Source organism: Protopterus annectens, chromosome 3.part1 (genome assembly GCF_019279795.1).
Source record: "Protopterus annectens isolate FY-2018-M chromosome 3.part1, PAN1.0, whole genome shotgun sequence".
NCBI lineage: Eukaryota > Metazoa > Chordata > Ceratodontiformes > Protopteridae > Protopterus > Protopterus annectens.
The window spans coordinates 1,038,237,856-1,038,254,910 of NC_056732.1; positions in this window are offsets into that span (position 1 = coordinate 1,038,237,856).

Here is a 17,055-nt window from a genome sequence, read left to right on the forward strand (position 1 = left end):
CCTATTCTTATGGCCCACCCTATTCTTGTGGCATTGTTATAGTTGGTGGTTTTGCAGTTGCCTGCCCCTACTGTAAATTTGATCTGGGACAACCCTCCCAGTCTAGTGTTCACTCTACTTAATACAGAGAGAACATCTGAGAAGGTCAACCCACTTAGGTTCTTAACCTTGAATTATCTTCTGCTCCTCCTTCCTCTCTCCTTGCACTTTACTAACAAAAAATTGCACTTTATTCATCGGCTTTTACTGTATTTGTGTTTCTTCCTACTTTATTACTTTATTTTGCTTTTGCTGCATGTTCTTAAAAATACTTAATTGCATTTATTCTACTACATTTATTACTGCTTGTTACTAGCCTGATTAAATTCTAAGCCTTTGGTTTAAGCACTTGGGCTTCAGACCAGTTGTTTTACATTAAGAAGGTTTGTGGTCTGCACTGTTGTGGCAGGACAGGTAGCTTATATCCTTCTACATTGGGAGTTGCTGATTGAAGGCTTACTGTCTGTTGTTCTAAAAGTGTATTAGTTCTGGTTTAACCGCTTGGGCTTCAGGCCAGTTATTTTACATTAAGAAGGTGTGGTCTGCACTCTTGTGGGTGGAGAGGGTAGATTCTGCCCTTCTGAGCTGGGAGTTTCTGGTTAAAGGCATATTGTGCCTGCTTATTTGAACTGTTTCCTTCTGAAATTGGTGCTTCTTCTTTGCTGTAGCATATACTAGATTCAGACCTGTTGACTCTAGCTTTGTTTGTATAACTTGAGCACTAATCCAGGCCATCTTTTTTTGGAGAAGGTTTCCCTGCACCCTAGTGGCAGGAGTGTGCAGTTAGAACTTGTCTGATTGAAGACTACTGGAACGGGGCTCAGTTTTTAGCTTTTTATTGGTTAATTGGTTAATTTGTTTAAATCAGTTTGGTCATTTGCTACTGTTATATTAAAAAAATGCACTTTATATATCGCCGCTTAGCTAGGGTTAAACTATTCCTGGCGCAATAAAGTCTGCTCGTCAAATTTTCCCTTAAAACTAGCCAGTTTTTTAGTTTTAGCACTCAAATTTGTTTCTTTGAGCTCAACACTTGTTCAGAACTCATTGTAAGCACTAAATAAACTACATATTACTACAGCACTCAACTTTCCTCACTTGTCTAGAGGAAAACAGTTTTTAGTACTTAATAAGTAAGCACCTATCCAGGCATATCTAAGGGTCAGCTCCCGGTGTTTTCTCCTGTCTACCTGATGAATCTGGGCATCTTGGGGCAATGCAGCAATTGCCTCATGTACACAGACAATCCTCTCCTCCTACGACCCAACACTACAACCTGAGAGAGAGATGTACTTATATAGCCAAACTGGAAGCAAAGCTCTCTTAACCCAAGACTGGACTAGACAGTCAAGAGGAGAAGGTAAACACTTGCACCACACCACACTTATCACATAGTGCCTCAAAACCTAGACCACCAAACTCACATGTAGAAACACAAAACACACGCCTACATTCATGGAGGCTCTCAATAAAAATCTGCCCAAGCAACTGAGACCTCCAAAGCAGAAACACAAGCAACCTCCACCCCCAACACAACCCAAATGACATATAGCCCACAAACTCAGTGTACCACTCAACCACAGCCCATAAGGCATAACAACGTACCCAACACTCTAGTCATAGGTGACTATTGTCAGGCACACTGATGTTCCATTCACCAGGCTAAACAAGCAGAAAGTTACTGTCAGCTGCCTGTCGGATGCCAGGATCTGCCACATAATGCACGCACTCAGTTCACTCCACAAGTACAAATATGACTTTGTTATTGTCCATGTTGGTATGAATGACCTGAGATGCACCTCCCTGACTACATGAAAAGAGACATGGAGGAGCTCTCCGATCTTGTAGCCCAGGCAGGTATGACCCTAGCCCTGAGTAGCATCCTGCCATCACCCAGAATGATACCACAGTACAAGGCCAAAATGACTGACTTCAACAGTTGGCTAAGCTTCTGATGTCATTCTAAGGGGATCCAGTATCTGTCTGCCTGGGATGACATGATCGATAGACCATGATACTTTGCCAGAGATGTCCTGCACCTGTCGCCCTTGGGATTCTGGATACTGGCTAAGGCTCTTGCCACCCCTATAGTGCCTTTTTTTAGGTAAGGCTCAAATGACAAATCCACCACCGTAACAGGTACAAGCAAGCAAAATCTGAGGGTAATACTACTCAATGCTAGAAGTCTAAACCTCAAAATGCACTCGTTCGAGGCACTCCTTAAAATGGAGAACATCGACATCTATGCAGTGACAGAGACCTGGTTCAAAGGCTCCAGAGAGCACCCCTGCATTACCAGGCTATAATTCATACCACACCTTTCGGCCACCTAACCTGGACTGAAACACTAAAGGTGGAGGTGTGTCCATATTTATTAAGGATATCCACACCTCCAGGCTAGTTACTCAGCATAATGCATCCGAGATTATCCAAGTGCAACTAACTCTGGGCAAGTTTACAATCCAAATTGTAGCTTGCTACAGATTCCCCACCATGCTCCAGGATTCCCACTCTTCATTTCTTGATACACTGAAAAATATTAGGGTACAACCCAACACCCTAATAATGGGTAATTTCAACTACCCCATCATTAACTAGAAAACTACTTGTACCAACTCTTTTGCTCAATGTTTTCTGGAATTCATAAATTCCAGTGCCGTGAATCAACTTAATCACACCCCCACCAGGGGCAGAAATATCCCAGACCTGGTTATTACCAACATGGGCAACTGGTGTTCCACACCAGAGGTCAATTCCTCGTTGGTCAGATCCGATCACAAGCTAATAACCCTAGACATCCACATCACACCCCCACCCCCCATTAGGGAAACCACTGTAAAAAATTTCTCCAAAGCCAACTTCACGCTTCTTAAGACAGAAGTGGCAAACTTCACGACACCCATGCAGATGGACAATAGAAGTATGACTGCTGAATCCTACACAAATGCACTTTATACGCACGTACGCGAGTGCATGGATCATGCTATTCCTAACAGAACCAAGATGCTATCCTCCAAAAAAAGAAGCCAATCTGGTGGTCCCCTGCCATAAACAAACTCTACAACATAAGTAAGAAACTGTTGCAAAAAAGAGTAAAATTCCATGACTGGAGAAACTCCCTAGTCAGCCTCAGTAAGAAGCTGAGATCCCTCATAAAATTCTCCAAAGCTAGTTCCAAAAACAAAATCATCACTGATTCTAAAGACAGCCACAAAGCATTCTATAGCTATGTCAAGAATCTCAATGGCAACACTCAGATCTGCTCTGAGTTACAGCACAATGGCACTATATATACAGAACCAACTGATATTGCCAACATACTGGCAGATAGGTTCAGTGGTAACTTTACCCCAATCTCAACCCCTAAAGGGCCCATCTCCATACCGGAAGAATGCAAAGTTCCTGTAATCACGGCTGCACAGGTAAAAACCACACTATCCACAGCCAAGAACACAGCATCCATGGGACCTGACAACATCCCAGGCTGTGTTCTACACAAACTACAGAATGAACTGGCGCCCCACCTAAGTACCATGTTCAATCATAGCCTCACCTCAGGCTTTATGCCCACTGAATGGCGCACAGCGACGGTTATCCCACTCCACAAAGGGGGAGCCACCACGGACACCAGGAACTATCGCCCCATTAGCCTGACAAGCCTGGTCTGCAAGGCCATGGAATGTATCATCATGGAACTTATAAACAAAGACATTGGTAATCTCCAAACTCTGAACCCCACCCAGTTCAGGTTTGTAAAAGGCAGATCATGTATTCTAAACCTGATAGACTTCTTTGAAGCAGTCACCAATGCTGTAGATAAGGGTAAGGTGGTTCACACAGCCTATCTAGATCTCACCAAGGCCTTCAACACCACCCCCCACTCTGGAATTATAGATAAACTCACTAAACTAGGTATAAATCCCTATGTCACAAGATGGGTTGCCAACTGGCTCACTGACAGAACCCACACTGTGAAAGTAGCAGACTCCAAATCCGACTTCAGACCAGTGACAAGTGGAGTACCACAGGGTTCAGTCCTGGGTCCTCTCCTGTTTGATATCTACTTCTCTGAAGTACAGGCTAACACAGAAGGTCTTTGGCTAACAAAGTTCACAGATGACTTTTAAACTAGGAGCCATAATCGAAACTCCTAACGATGTGGACATCCTACAAAAGGGCCTCACCGAGACAGATGCCTGGTGTCAAAGCCATGGCCTCAAGCTCTATGCCAAAAAGTGCATTGTCATCCCCTTTGGTAAAAACTCTGTCCCCATAAACTACCACATAGGCAGTAGTCTACCTAACACCTAAAGTGTGGTACGAGACCTTGGGACACAGGTGGACAGTAGTCTCTCCTTTGATAATCACATCGCCACAGTAGTCAGGAAATCCTTCTATGTGGCATACCTCATCACAAAAGGTTTCTCATCCAGGAAGACAGAGGTCATTGTTCCCGTCTACTCGTCACTCATTAGACCCATTATAGAGTACAACAACCGTTTTGGTATGCACCTCACAAGACATCTACAACAACTGGAAAGGCTACAGAAATACCTCACAAAGAGGATTACCAACCTCAAACAGATGCACTACGCAGACTGTCTCAAAAAACTCAACCTTTACTCCACTGCATATCGCCTAGTCAGAGGCGATCTCTGCCTAACATACAAATCTATGTCAAGCCCAGAGCTGCTGGACATGCTCCACTTAAAGAAATCCCAATCCCTCCAAGCTGCACACTCTAGAGACCTAATCCTTGTCACCACAATAAGCAGAACATGCTGTAGGGATAGATTCCTGTCCCAGAGTCTTCCCATACTCTGGAACAAACTACCTATCTATATCAAACAAAGCTCCTCATTAGCACTCTTCAAGAAAAATCTTGATGATTGGATGGGAAATAGGAAATTCACCCCGGGGATCACTTCTGTGGCTCTGCTCGACAGGGGAACAGGAAATTAATTTTCTTGGGTGGCGAAAGCCAGGGTACCTTTTTGGCTAGGCTTATATAGGCCCTAGGGCCAATAGCCTAGTACCTACCTATGAACCTATGTTTGCCCAAATAGAAAGGCAGATGATAGGTTTTTACCAACTGATTTAAGAAATTTTGTGAGTCTACTAGTCGACTGTCTGGATGGCACCATAATTGGTCCCGAGAGTGACTGCAGCCATCACTTATCCAACTCCTTCTCTCAGAGTCCTCTGTCTGGTCTTGAAAAGACAGTAACTTGTGTAAAGAAAAGTTTTTATTTTTATTCAATTGCTACAAAAATATAGCCTGAACAGAATAGAACAATGCAGCCTGTCTTGCTGCCATATCTGCAAATGTATTACCCTTTGTTGAAAAGGAATCATCAGTATTATGTGAGGCACATGTCACTGCAGTGATCATGGTAATATTAAAGCATTTAACAATTCATTATGAAAGACAACATTTTTAATGACTGTCCTTTTGATGTTAAATAACCTCCCTTTTCAAATGTGTACCAAAATAATGAACTACTTCATAAATGTAAAGAGAATCTATAACAGTTGTTATTGACTGATCTTTGCCAATCTTACTGGCTCCAGTAATAGCTACAAGCTCAGCTACTTGAGCAGACACATTCACATTTAATTATCCATTTAATAAAATTAAGTCTTGTTGCAAATGGTAAAGGCTGCTATGAGTTCACCATTATCTCTTTGAACACAGGAACCATCCACAAAAACAATTAGGTCTGTATTCTGTAAAGGAGCAGCCTTCAAATCTAACCTAGGAGGAAGCAATGTATTCGTAACAACTATACAGTCATGAGGTTCTTCTTTGTCCGCTGTAGGGATTAAAGAAGCAGAGCTAAGTGGTGACATTAAACAATCTTAAAGAAGGGTTATTAAGCAAAGACAATTCGTATTTAGGCAGTCATGCTGTAGATAAATATTACCACATAAGTCTCGTGCCTTAGAGTTAGTGCAGCCAGCATAGCCACTTTGTGGACTGTCTCAGCCACTACATTAAGGTAGTGGGGGCGGACTGCAGCTACAACAGAAGAGTTGTACTAAAATAACCAGCAGGTCTAAAACCATCATTTCTACATTGTACTAGCACTCCTAATGCTACTTAATTTCTTCACTACAGAATAAAAAACATATTTTAGAATAATCTAACAACCTATGTGCAGGAGGATTTAAAAGTAATGTTTTCAATTGCAAAAAAGCTTGTTCATGGTAATCCTGCTAGTGTAAAGGTTCAGGGCTATCTTTCTTTAATAATTCTAACAGATGCTTCACTACTTAACACATAATTAGAAATCCATTGTCGATAATAATTTGTTAACCCCCAAAAGAACTCAACTGTTTTAATGTAGTAGGGTGTGATGCATTTTGGATTGAAGCAATAACAAAAGGCAAAATCTGTCTAGCATCTTCTGAAATAAGATGTTCCAAGTATTTAACCTGTGATTTCTATGAGTGCAATTTATCTCTATTAACCTTAAATCCAAATTTTGCTAGCTGAGTCAAAAGAAAAATAAGAGTCTTGTTTACAGTCATGTGAAGTTCTTGAAGCTAAAAGTAGATCATCTATGTATTGAATCAAAGTGGACACACAAGATAACGTAATCTTGTCTGTTTCTTCATTTCGCTATAGAAAAGGGGGGATATTCTACTTACTCTTGCGGTAATGTAGTCCAAATGAGTTGCTGTCCTTTAGAAGTTAATGCAAACAGGTATTAGTTATCTAGTTGTACAGAGATGGAAAAGAAAGCAGATGAAATAGCTATCACTGAGAAGGTTATGGCATCTGAAGGAATTAAACTAACTATTGTTGAAGGATTAGGAATAACTGGAAATGCTGGTACTACTACAACATTCACTGTACATAAATCTTGTAAACAAACTGTATGTACTGTTTCTCGGTTTCTTAACTTGTAAAATAGGAATATTACAAGGACTGTGAGTTGAGACAAGGATTCCTTGTTGCAACATTCTCTGCTTCTATTGATGCCAAAGGATACTGAACTACCTTAGGCAGGAGCTCACAGGGCTTCCATTTTATACGCACTGGTTCTTTGTCCATTATGAGTCCTATCTCATTTTGATGGGTAGTCCAGAGCTGTGGAGAGATAACATCTAATTCCTCCATACCAGCATTTTCTTCATTTTGTTCTGATGATATAATAGCAAAAAGGGCATCTTCATCTGTACAAATGGTATTTGAATGTAGTCCTAAAGATTCATTGGGAACATCTAAAAAGAAACTGTCAGGTGCACAATAAACAGTACATCTACGTTTATACAGTAAATCTCTACCTAGCAGAGTCACAGAGGCTGAATTTCCTACAATGAAAGCATGCTGATCTTTTAGCGGACCAATTTCAGTAGGAACAGATTTAGGTTCTGGGTAGTCTGAAAGAATTCTGGACATGCCTACACCCTAAATTGTGTGTTTAGAAAGTGGAAGATCTTCAGCATTTGCCAAAGTCATCATAGCTCTAGTAGCTCCTGTATTGACAAGAAACAGGACAGATGTACTTTGTACTGTACCATTGACAAAAAGAGCATCTTAATCAATTGGTACCAAGGGAAGTAGCTGTGGTTCCTGCTCATGGCTGTCCTAATGAATTTGCTGCCACACTGGTGGCTGCTAAACAGTGTTCCATACAGGAGGGTTTCCTTCCGGTTGTTGTGGTATTTGAACATTTGGCAAACTTGCTTGCTGTCCAGACAACGACCACTCATTTCGACAATGCACAGTCTGACCACAATTAAAGCAAGCATTGAAACATGGTGCACCTTCCAGTGCTGGTGATGAATCAAGATGATAATAATTTTGCTGATGTTGTCCTGGGGGTCACTGATAAATTCTTCTTCCCTTTGCCCACCCTCAGAAGTTGGCATTGAACTGTTGATTTGTTCTTTTTCTTCCCTAACTATATTATCTGCTACACATTGTGCCTGATTTAGGATTTCATGAATGCCTAAGCTTGACCAGTTCAAACAAACCTTTTTAATCTGTTCTTGTATAGCTGGTAACAAACCCTCTACAAAAGCTAACAATCCATTGGCTGTCGAACCGTCCATAGGCTCTGGATGTCCAGAGAAGGGTTCAAGCATGACTATTGTGCTGCAGATATGCATCAATAAAATTATTTACTTTCTGCACAATAGCTTTTATTTTTTCTGATTTAGAGGCAGGAGGACATACTGTGGTAAAGCTTTTCAAAGCGTATTTCTAGTAGCTAGAAACCCATCACCTGTATGCTTTGGAATGTTGCCACCCATGTTCGATTTAGCACATATTTTCCTAAAAAAATCAGGAGGTGTGGCAGGTTTTAATACTGTTCTCTGATGGTATGGTTTCGCAATTGTACATGTCCTTCTAAGAGTTTTGCATATTTTGTTGAATCTGTGAGAATGGAAGGGAGAGACTCTACAGTGGTGTGAAAATTCACTGTTCTCCATGGTCATACTACTCTTATTCAGCCTCGCTACCTCTAGTTGTTGCTGGATTTGTACTTCTGGCAACAGGCGCCTTTGTGGAGGAGGTAAATCAGAATCGGTAGAAGAGTCAGAGTCTGTCTTTTCTGCTGCAGTTTGTTTAGCAAAGGATGTCCACTGATATTTCTCCCCATCCATAACAACTGGAAATTGGGTAATAATGTGCTCAGTGCTAGTTTTTCTGATAATGAGCTCTTATTAGAAAATAGTTTCAATTTTTCCACATTTGTTCTGTATTAATATCTGTGGTACAACTGTTTCTCTTTATTAGCTATATGCATTAACATTTGATCTGAGGGTACTGAATGACATTGCTAACAGAGTCTGGTGTTATAAACCCAACCCAGAGGAATGACTGAAAGTGTTGGAAGTAACTTGAGTTGTATCTGGGAAGTTGTAGTTGTTTCTGCAAAATTCACCTTCACCTGCCCTCTTGGAGTGGAAGAGCTCTCAGCATCTTGAGGCATGAGTGGGTCATAAGGTGGAGGGAATGCAAAAGGTAACACAGGCCAGTCATCATCTGATGATTCTGGCTGCATCTCTGATAACTTTTCTAAGTGTTGTAATGGATACACACCCCAGGAATGAGATTTCTCATATGCACATTTTTGTAATGTAGTTAGTGTTCTATTAGCTGCCTGCAACTGTGACATTAATCTAGCCAAGTTATATTTTAAAGTGTTCCTTACTTTAAATGAATGAATGTATTTCTAAATGAATCTGTACAGTATAACCCATATGATCTATCACAATGAACCATGTTGTTCATGCTTTGTATTGAATTCATATATTTGTAACTTGTTCTTTTAACTGTAACTTTTATAGACTTGTATCTTTACTGTATTCTGTCTTATTAAGCTTTTCTCTTAGATAGCAAAAACAGAAGTATAAAAACTAGTAAAAAGTTCCGTACTGACAGACAAAAAAGTCTTTTATTCACAAATCCAACAAATATTGAGCGCTTTCGTCTGCACAAGGCAGACTTCTTCAGAATAATAAACCTGTGGTGCCTCTGTTTTTTATACAATCTTGTTCAAGTGCAATTAATCAATAATTGATAGTTAAACAATCAAAATTGATTTTAAGGTGAGAAACTAATTTTGATTAAATTGTCTCTCATACCTTAACTCTTTGTGGTTTAAACATTTTTTAATATATACTGAACATAACGCCCTGTATAAATACATTAATACTAAAAAAAATCTTAATAACTATATTAAATTAAAAACACTGTCAACACAAATTTTATGTTAAAAAGTTTTCTAGAAATAATAAAGAATGTTGTTATTAATGTTGTATACAATTCAAACCTACAACTAAAGGAATGTAGTATAGGTACAATAGGTTAGACCTGAAACCCCATGTGAACAAGGGTAATGAAGTGTCCTAAATAGTGTCTCAAAAAGGAACTGTTCCCCCTAAAACTGAAAAATTCCCCACCCTACAGATGGTGGGTGAAAAATATGGTGTACAACTGTTCTGTGGTACTGGGGTGTGTATAGTGTGTGTCTCAAACCATGAGCGTTTTTGATGAAAATAATGATAGTTAATAATGTTGTAAGTAAGGTGGTTAATACATAGTAGAGAATGGTAAATATGTAAAAAATATATGTTATATATATAAATATACATGTTGTCACTAAAATATACTCATTGAATAATAAATAAATATTTGATTAAAATACAATAAATAATTAAACTAACGCTGCTTTATCAATCAATATTGCTTTAATATTGATATATTCGTTGAGGCCTGGAGAATAATTAGACCTAAGTCTCAACTGCCACTTTATCTCCCTTAGTAGTAAAAGATTTTTAATGTCCCCTCCCCTATTATTTTCTTTTATCAAATCCAAAATGCCAAACCTGAAATCTGTAAAGCCATCACACATGGTGGAATGCTTATAGAGAGCACTGGTATCTTTCTTCACTTTGATGTCATTGGTGTGTTCATATATTCTCTCTCTAAGTGTTCTCTCGGTTTTGCCTACATAGAAGGAGGGGCATTTTGTACAAGTGGCCAAATAAACTAACATTCTGCTACGACAATTGCCTTTGCAAAATAAAACCTTACTATTCAATCCATTTTTAAGATTTATATCTTCCACCAAATTAATATATACACACTGTTTACAACAACCACACTTAGTTGTTCCTTTCTTTTTGTTAATGGTTGTTTTTTCTATTTCAAACAATCTTTTGAAATTTTTACCCGTCTTGTATGAAAACATGGGTTTATTACCAACTATTTCGTATATTTCCTTGCTTGTTTTCAGAATAGACCAATTACTTTCCAAAATTTTGGTAAAACAATCAGAAAATCCATTGTATTCAACTATACAGGCACTCGAAAAGTCTTTAATGTCATTCATCCTGTTGTCATTGGGTGCCAACTTTTCACCTAACAAGGGTTTGTACCTAATCCCCCACCCTAAATATACTTCTTCCAAAATTTCACCCACTAACTGTTTTGGGTAATCCCTTTCTAAAAATGTTTCCATCAGAAAGGCAAATTCACCCTGTAGGTCATTATATTCAGAAGTCATCCTCGCTATTCTAACAGCCTGTCCCTTAATGATGCTTTTCTTTTGATGAAAGGGATGCAGGCTGTTGAAATGGAGATAGCTGTTACACCAAGTACTTTTTCGAAAAATATTAGACTTGAAACCTTGAACCTTTTTGCTAAGAGTAATGTCCAAGTAATTTATACTATGATTCTGTATTTCATAAGTAAATGACAAATAGGTTGTGGTTTCATTTATATATTTCATAAATTTTTCCAATTGGCCCTTCTGGTCTTCCTCCCAAACAAGAAAAATGTCGTCTAAAAACCTGAGGTAAATTTTAATGTTGTTCATAAAATCACTGGGCAAAATATATTGTTCTTCCCAGCCAAGGAGAACTAGGTTTGCGTATATGGGGGCGCAGGCTGCCCCCATAGCCACCCCCGTCACTTGTTTATAGTATTCTCCTTGGAATGAAATGAAATTGTTGTCCAAGGCAACCTCGGTCAGTTCTAATATCAATCTTTTGTTGTCTGGTGATAAATCAAGATGTTTGTTAACACAACTCTCAAAATAATCAAACTCCAAATCTCTGGGTATACAGGTGAATAGATCTTTAACATCTATGGTGACCATTTTACAGGTTTCTGACCACAGGTTGTTGTTGACTTTACCCAGAAAGTCCCAGGAATCCTGTACTAAGTGTTTTTGCTTCTTGACAATTCCTTTTAATTTTTGGTCAATATATACTGCCAATGGGTGGGTTTTAGACTTTTTTGCTGAAACTATTGGGTGGAAAGGAGGTTTCAAGATGTTTTTGTGTATCTTTGGTATTCCAAAAAAATGTGGTACACATGGATACTTTTGCTTCAAAAAATTGTACGTTTCACCTTCAATTCTGTTTTCTATAAGATATTCTTCCAAAAGGGAATCTATTCTACTATAAGCTATTTGAACTTCATTGTGTGAAACAGAAGTATAAATTTTCTCATCAGTCAGCAAAGAAGTTAAAACATCATTGTAAGCCTCCTGATGAAAAATAACTACCCCCCCACCTTTGTCAGGTTGCATAAATCTTAAATTTACCTCTTTCCTTAAATTTTCCAATAATATTTCCTCCTCTTTCTTTAAATTAAGATTTTTTTAGTATTAATGTATTTATACAGGGCGTTATGTTCAGTATATATTAAAAAATGTTTAAACCACAAAGAGTTAAGGTATGAGAGACAATTTAATCAAAATTAGTTTCTCACCTTAAAATCAATTTTGATTGTTTAACTATCAATTATTGATTAATTGCACTTGAACAAGATTGTATAAAAAATAGAGGCACCACAGGTTTATTATTCTGAAGAAGTCTGCCTTGTGCAGACGAAAGCGCTCAATATTTGTTGGATTTGTGAATAAAAGACTTTTTTGTCTGTCAGTACGGAACTTTTTACTTATTAAGCTTTTCTCCCCAGGCCTCCACTGAAAATGGGCTCTCTGGGCCCAGTGGATTTACCCGGTAATCAAACTGGAAATAAATAAATAAATAAAATTAAGCTTCTAACTACAGATTCCTTTTCCTTATTTTTATTCTTCTTGCCAGTCATTAAAAGCTGACCAACAACAGGCTTGTACCTTATTAGCCTTTTGTTCCAGTTTATTTTTTGACATTTTCTAAAACGTTCTTATCAAAAATACCTTTTCATGGAAACTGTAAAGTGCTATCATTTTTAGTGTGCTCAGACCATTTTACCAAGTAACTGCAGCTGTCTCTTCCATACTTATAAACATATACCTGCCTGGACTCCCATACTCCTGCTTTTTTAAACCACTTGTATTGGTGCCCATCATGAAACTAACTGTCTTTATTCAAAATTCTGGTGTTATTTGAATTTCCTCCTTCTTTTGTTCATCTACTAAAGAATATATATACAAATAATTCAGCGAATGTTAAGCTAGGTCCTTTCACCTCTGAATCTATACATATAACAAAGGGTACTAAACAAGGATGTCCCACGTCACTGATTCTATTTGGTTTGGCTATTGAAATATTGGCAGATTCAATATGTAACAATACAAAAATCAAAGGAGTAGATGTTTATCAACAATACAATTCTAAAGTAATGCTCTTTGCTGATGACAAATTAACATTATCCAATACAAGAGTGACATTAGAAGAATTAGATATTTTAATTGACACATTTTACAGGACTTCAGAACTCCATTTCAATAAATCAAAATCAAAATTTTTATTTTTAAATAAAAAAAAAGAATTGCAGATGAAGGGGAATTACATTATAGGGAAACAAGAATCTACCTTAAAATATCTAGGAATTGAGTTATGCAAGAATAATAATGAATTAGTCTCAAAAAACTACAATAATATCATCAATACAATTAAAAGCTATGTGGAAAACTGGAATAAAATAATATTAACATTTGAAGATAGACTACAGTTAATTGTTGTTTGTATTTTGGCTTTTTCCCGGTAAGGGGTCGCCACAGCGTAACTCCGGTCCGCTAATGATTGGCAGTAGATTTTTTTTACGAAAAGCCGAGGTGCCAGCTCGACACCCAACCTTCAATGAAGGCATGCCCATTTACGCACGCATGTCTTTCGAATGCTACCCAACCGGTTTTACTTCCCAAGATTCTGTATATAGCTTTGGCAATACAACTGTTACCAGAAAGGAATATACTCAAAGAAATAAACTCATGCCTAATAAAATCTTTATGGTTTCCCAAAAGAAACAGAATAGCTTTAATACACCATATCAGACCATAGAAACAGGGAGGATTAAACTTTCCTGATATAGAAACATATATAAAAGAATCAATATCTAAAACAATCTCATATTGGATAAGTCAAAATTATTCTGCAAATTGGAAAGAATTACTAACTGTAATATCAATAAATGAATTTGATTTACAAAAAAAATTTCAAATAACAGATAACAATTTGCCATGGCACATATTATGTATCAGTATGATATAACATAACCAAGCCCACTAAAACTTGTATGATTAATTACATCGAGTCATTTAGGAAATTTATGCAAATATAGATTTAAAAATCTGGTTTCATCTTTTAACACCATTCATAGTTACAAAGTGCTATCCACATAAAATATACAGAGAAATAATTAATTCCTGGGAACAGAAAGGATTTGTTTGTTGGTTTCAATGTATCAAAGAACTAAAAGTTCTGGATATGCAAACAATAGAAACAACATACAAAATTCCACAACAAGATTGGCTAACTATGCAAAGCATTCTGACGTATTTGCAAGATTTATGCATAATTATTAGTAATTCTTCATTTAAAGAAATACCTAAACTTATGAAATACCTATATGAAATCATCTATAATAATTATGACATGGGAAATAGTATTTCTAAATTTTACAAGATATTGATAAATTATAAAACAACACCCAAATCCTCATATTGGAATTATATAACAAAAGGACACTCATTACAGTTAACTGAAGAAATTAAATCAAATATTTTATTATCAATAAAACATACATCCTTTATACAATACTGGAAAGTTTTTAATTGGAAATCATTCTTTACTCCAGATAGAATTACTAAAATTAATTGTTCCACAAAAGGATTATGTTGAAGGTGTGAGCAAATACACAATGCAGACTGGAATCACATTTTTTCAACAGTGTTAAAATTAACTCATTTTGGAATTGTATTAAATTTTTTTTACAAGCTTTATTTAATGAATCGTTTAACTTATCTAAAGCTCTAGTATTTTTAGATATGTACGAAGGTCCTCATTTGAATGAGTCAAATATATACCTAGTATGGACAATACTTGCAATCTCAAGGAAGTATATAACAAGAAGATGGAATACAAACACAAGACCGACTTTGGAAGACTTTTACAGCCTACTGAAGACCATAGCATTGTTGGAAATTAAAATTAAAATTAAAGAATTAAGGATTCATCCTAAGCCATTTATTAACAATTCATGGAAAGAAGTCTTATCATTGATTGACACTTTACAATAACTGAACAGATATACTCTGATAACTGGATTGTTATACTTATAAAGTAATTGTATATATTGAGCTCTGTTATAGTGTCAGGCTGATGTAAATAGTGTACATAGTTATTTAAGATGTTATATACAAATACCATGGAATTTATTCAACTATATTTGAAAAATAAAAACATTTTGAGGAAAGAAACCTACTCTCATACCAAAATGATAGATATGTGACAATAATTAGAGTTACTCACATTACCAATGGAGGAATCCTTTCTGTTCCTTTTCTTTATATTTGATTAGAACCAGGTCTCACTCCTGACAAGGATACTCTGTCCTTCTGACAAGGAAACTCAGTCCTTGTGACAAGGATACTCTGCCCTTGTATATATATTGATTAGACCCCACTAGCATACAATTAAATAGCTTAATCCTGTTAGTATGAATAAGTACGCATAGATTAAATTTCCCAGATGCATACAATTCACGTGCTCACATTCAATTAAAACTAGTGAAGAAAGTTTTAGTAAAGCTTACCTATAGTGACCTTAGCTTCTGTTAAGATTTTTAAAATTATCTATTGATAAACCACAAACTTGCCTGATAGAGAACCTGTCACTCTTTTGGGACTGGTGGCAGTTTCTAATGCAGCAGCACACAATATGACTCAGAAATCCAGGAACACATGGCATCATACTGTTAAGGTAGCCGATAACATTCACATAAAACAGTTTAGCAGAGAATAAAAATCTCCTTTATTGCAAAGAGAAACGTGTGTGGGAGATTATTAAATCAAGGTCCCGCCTCCTCAAACTACAGAACAGTAGAATTTTTATGCAGTATGCTCTTTCATTAAAAGCAAAATGTTTCTATTGTGTATTGTGTCTTTCGGCTTTTCCCGGTTAGGGGTCGCCAGAGCGGAACTCCGGTCCGCTAATGATTGGCAGTAGAGTTTTATGTGCTGGCTTGCCGGGCCTAATGCACAACCTTCAACAAAGGAATGCCCATTCACGCATGTCGCCACACAGAAGACGTCTAACTGAGCATTGAACAGGCAACGTCTAACTGTGAGGCGACAAAAAAGCAAAATGTTTCTAATAATCAAAAAACAACTACTGATCAATTAAAAATGAACACTATAGCATTAGTTTTGCTAAGATCTCCTGACTACTTGTTTATGACTTTCCATATCAGGCATGAGTTCTGAATTCCATAATAGAACTTTCTACAGGAAACACTTTTCTTTTTTATATTTCTTACCCTGTCAACAATTACTAATTTTATACACAAAACAAATCAAAAGATACATACTGAAGAACATTCAAGAATCTATCTTGTTCTGAAAGTGTATCAGAAGTGAAATGCATACACTAACATTTTCCCTTTAATGTGCACTTCACCTTTCACAATATGAATCAAACGTGCAGGCTTAATTTTGCATATCAGGCTGAACAGTTAGGGGGAAAGAACGAAAACAAAAATAAATGGGACAGCAGGTATGAGGAACCCTTGTTCTGGTGTTCTAGGTAAAGAAGATTGGGTTGTGACTGCTATTTCATTGATAACAAGGACCTTCAAAAATAATGTTATTGTAGTCAGCTTTGTGGCACAGAAAGATAAAGCTCTGACTTCCCAGGACTGATTAGCAACCTGTGCGTTGGTGGGCTTGCAGGAGAAAGTGGAACTGAGCAACTAATAGGGGAGGACAGCTTGGTCCATTCAAGAATGTCATGTAAGAGAAGGCAGGTGATGTATCAAGTGCAACACAGACACCAAGAATTAATACATTCCCATTGTGTATGTGCTGCAGTAAGTATTGTGGGCATGCACTGAAGTACACCTTCAGAAAGAGGCATATACTGTGGGACTTCCAGTCACTCAAAGGCTACCCGAATGATGGCTTCCTATGACTGGCTCTTGCATACAGGGAATGGAAGGATTAGTCAGGTAGTAGCAAGACACAAGAAGACTAAGGCAAAAATATTTTATGTAATAAAAGACAATTCAATAATTCATTTTTGGAAAATGATTTATGTAAAGCAGAC